Source organism: Octopus bimaculoides, chromosome 8 (assembly GCF_046866305.1).
Source record: "Octopus bimaculoides isolate indiv1 chromosome 8, ASM4686630v1, whole genome shotgun sequence".
NCBI lineage: Eukaryota > Metazoa > Mollusca > Cephalopoda > Octopoda > Octopodidae > Octopus > Octopus bimaculoides.
This window is the reverse complement of record NC_142935.1, coordinates 46737574-46742057: the sequence shown is the minus strand read 5'-3', so window position 1 is coordinate 46742057 and position 4484 is coordinate 46737574. Positions and strand designations below refer to the sequence as shown.

The following is a 4484-nucleotide window of genomic DNA, read 5'->3' as shown; positions in this document are numbered from 1 at the left end:
GTATGTATGCATGTTTATATATGCACATATTCACCCCACTTCATATATATATATAAATATATATATATGTAAGAACGACCGTGCGTACCAAATGACAAATGGTGACGAATGGAAAACAGGCTCCTTTTAACGCGTCACACGGTCGACACAAAATATAATGATAAGTTATAATAATACAATAACATACAGAATTCGCATGTGAAATGCGAAGGAGTGCCAGTAAGGAAACAGATAGAAACGCAACCGATAAAGATGAATAACAGTAAGATTTATTGGGGCATTAAACTGTATGTCTGTGTGTGTGTGAATGCGACATAATAAAACACAATATAAGACAGGCCATCATATAAACAGAAGAGTATGTATACAAATATATGTATGTGAATGCAAGAGATACAAAGCATAGAAAGAGTCTGCAACACAGGATAATAAGATACCAGTTCTGTTAAGGTACACAGTAGATATGTAGGTCTGTATATCAGAGGTTATGGTTGCGGCAGAGCTAAGTCACTTGTCGTGCAGTTGAGGCTTCGATGCCGGGCCGGATTCTTGATACAGATGTTCTTCGCAGGTTGAGTTCTGGCTGTTAATTTCGTGGTGAACAATTCACACAACAGGGTTGAGAAGAGAAGCTGCGGTTGCTTGTGTACGTGGAGAAATCATGTTGACGTTGGCGACGATGCTGGTAGTACGTAGTTGAACGATGCTGTTGATGTCGTCGCTGGAACTGGCTGGCTGTGTTACGTGTGTGGTCAACGACCAGATCTGTGAGGATTTGTAGCCGCGACGAACTGGCGCGGATAATTTAGGCTATTTATAGGTACAGATAGCATCATAAAAACACTCTCTCACGTGACCTTATTAGTGGTTACGGTTGGTCGGTTTGCGTCCTGGCGCGAACGGACTGGAGGCAAATGCCGCGAAAATAAAAGTCAGTCAGGTGATGACACAGCAAGGCGGGAAAGAGTTGTTCCCTGCTACGCTCGCATTTGTAAATATATAACCGTGAGAGAGGTGGTTTCACTACATATATATAGTCCGACAATGGCTTAACTGGATGAAACTTCGAAGTCATTGTCAACAATATTCTTGTTTAAAAATAAACTTGTATTCTACAAAAGTATAAAATAACCCCCTCAAATTAATGTAAAATTGTCTTTATTATGACTAAACATAGGCGCAGGCGTAGCTGTGTGGTACCACATGGTTCCGGGTTCAATCCCACTGCGTGTCACTATAGCCTCGACCCGACCAAAGCCTTGTGAGTGGATTTGGTAGGCGGAAACTAAAAGTAGTCCATTGTATGTGTGTGTGTGTATGCATGCATGTATGTGTATGTGTGTGTGTGTTTATGTGTGTGTATGTTTGTGTGTTTGTCCCCCACCATCGCTTGACAACAGATGTTGGTGTGTTTACCTCCCCGTAACTTAGCGGTTCGGGAAAAGACACCGATAGGATAAGTACTAGGCTTACAAAGAATAAGTCCTGAGATCGATTTGTTCGACTAAAGGCGGTGCTCCAGTATGGCTGCAGTCAAATAACTGAAACAAATAAAAGAATAAAAGATAAAGACAGACGTATACGTATATGTGTGTGTTTGTGTGTGTGTGTAAGTGTGTGTGTGTGTGCATCTTTTGCAGATTTCGAACTACCAACCTAAAATTCAGTAATCTGATATTTTATTCATTCATTTTTGCTACAGTAGTTGACTAGAAAAGGTTATTGAAAATTTACTTTATATACACAGGAAGGAAGAACATAAGAATTATACGAACACATGGCCAAGAAAACAATGCCCTGACACTCGCTTTAGGTATTTATATTGCTTTCAATGAAATACATAACTGAAGATCTAGAGATTAATCGGTAGCAACCAACAAAGATACAAACACAAACTACAATAAATAACAAGCAAAAAAGAAAAGAAAAGAAGGGACACATTAGTTCTCTTGATCTAAATAAACAGATGACTGACAAGAATAGAATATTGAAATCGCAATTATGGCGTGAATAATACATTAGAGACGATTAATAAAATAATGGTTCAGTAACTACGGAACACAATGGCATTTCTGGTATTCCTATGTTCATTGTGCTTTAATTATTGAATTTTTTTTTTTCTTTTTTAATTATTGAATCTTTTGTTGATGAAGATTGAAGATAAATTCATGAAAACACAGCTATTGAACTTTACTCTTCATCTCCTTTCATTTTCTATTTTCGGTAAATGGTATTTTCTAACTCGCTAGGCACAGCGTCTAGGTGTTGGTTAGATACATTTAGAGAGTGTCCAGCTGTCGGCTGACTGAACTGAACAGACACAGTTCTTTCACTGTCATAAAGATAGATATTGCAACAAGTGCTTGATCAAACAGATAATGTGTCTAACTGGGACATATAATGTGCTTATAAGTTGAATCTTATCTACCTACTAGTTACCAACCTGTGTGATACAGTAGAAATGTTACTGGTAAATAGGTACAAACGCTGTCACGCTGACAATTAGTATTGCACATTTCTCGCTGTCTATAAGCCATGCATAGTTTCACTGCCAATAAATTCACTCGGTGTCTTATTCTCCACAAAGTAGATTTAGAGCCTTACAAACAAGAAATGTCTACGATCGAGGTACCTAAATATCAAAACAGAAAGGACGTAAATTTTAGTTAGAAAAAAGAAAGAGAAAACAGAACACTTATCACTGTCGACTGTGGAGTGGCTATGTTCTCTAGGCTGAAAAGGCCCAGGTAGAAACTCTAAACTGTAGGTAGACAATAGCGAAGAAGGATTTCGTACTCACAGGAGTAGCTAGCAGTAGAACGCCCAACAAAGGAAGTGCCGCAATTGCCAGAAAGATTCCATGATAATTGGTAGTATCTGTTACTTAAATTTCTTAATCAGCAATGGACGTGTGTCTTGCTAAAGAGTAAGACTAAGAAATGTTAATGAAACTATTCCTACTATTGAAGGAAAGGTTATATTATCTAATATAGAACTACATACTCTTAGAAAGACATGATGGCCATGACTGAAATGCCTTCAATTACAGGCCGGCTTGATCAAAGCTGACCTGGGGCTAAATGACATTATAATGACGCTTTGGTGCAGAGTACTATATTGCATGATAGTGAGAAATAAGGCATAAGTTTTGCGTGCTAGAGTGACGTAGTATAAACGGACCGATAAGGAAAATGAGCATAAAAGGAATCAGCTTCTCAGTGCAGGATAGAAAATGGCACCGGTATTGGCATGTGATGTGCATGGAAAATGAAATTTGGGCGAAAAAGTGGTTAATAATGCATATAAGAGACTAGAGAAGAAAGAAGATCAAAGAAGACATGATCGGCATTGTGAAGGGGTTCACAAAGGGGTGAGAAAGAAGTCACGAAACTCACAAAGGAATAACAAAGAATTTGTATTGCAATTGACCAGTATAGAAAAGCAGGCGTAAAAATAATGTTCATACAAACGCATATATAGCTGCTTGAAGGATAAGATTAAATATACATCATATCCACAAACATGCCCTGATCTAGTAAGGGATGCTAGAGATGAGGATCTAGTCTTTTTCATTCGCAAAATGAGGCCCCTATAATTTTGCTTAGATTGCTTTCAATTTTGGTATATCGATGTAACTCTGAATTTTGATTACTATCAACCAATTACTTTATCTCGTAAATTAAAGAATCTGATGTTATTTGAAATTTAAGTTGAGAAATTTGGGTAATTTTAAGCCAGTTAACAGACAGCGTGGCCTTAGCAGTTTGTTACCATAACAACCGCACGCTGTGTTGTGGTTCACTGTTGTCTGTGCCTCTTTTGTCTATGTTGATTTTTCACACTTCAGACCACTAGATTCAAAGTAAGACTCGCTTGGCCCACATAATTGTGACCGCAACCTGAGCAGATTTGGACATAGATAAGGTTCTGGGAAGCACATGTGAAGTTGGTCTTAAGTGAGAAATTTTGTCCTTGCTGGAATGTGAATAGATATGGGCATGTACCACAATTAGGTCGTCTGCATTTTTTAACTGTTGGTATCGTTTGTATTGAGTATAGTTTTGCATTTGTTAGGTACATCCTGTGAAGGATGCTCCATGTGATGATAGGAAAATCGTTCCGGTGGCCCAGCGTCTTCAGATTAAATGGGACAATGAGATGGACCTTCCTCTGTTCCTACACCGGAAGGACTGCTTGTAAGTTGCTTTAAAGCTATTGGTTGTCATGTCTGTGTAGTATACCACCGGTTAATGTGACAGTCGCTCAATAAGCCATGCTATTGAGAGGCAGGTTGCCCTCAATAAGCAACTGATAGGGTTTTATCACTTACAAGCTGGTTCGTTGGCTGAGGACAGCGTGGATGTATGTTTGCTGTTGCTGTAGTGAGCAATATTGGAAGGGACACTACCTAAGCATCAGTAGTTATCATTGGCAATGAATATTAGATACAATGATTTCTCGCAAAATGCTTTTTAATTAGCGTT

General features: G+C 38.5%; 1 long non-coding RNA gene across 1 annotated transcript in view; it reads right to left on the bottom strand.

The window, feature by feature from the left end:
* Positions 1 to 247: 247 nt before the first annotated feature.
* The window catches only part of LOC128248570 (uncharacterized), a 16076-nt gene continuing 11839 nt past the window's right edge, over positions 248 to 4484 (bottom strand). Inside the window, exon 2 of the long non-coding RNA XR_008264748.1 lies at positions 248 to 1541. This is a non-coding gene — a long non-coding RNA (uncharacterized LOC128248570). The remainder of the gene's footprint in view (positions 1542 to 4484) is intronic.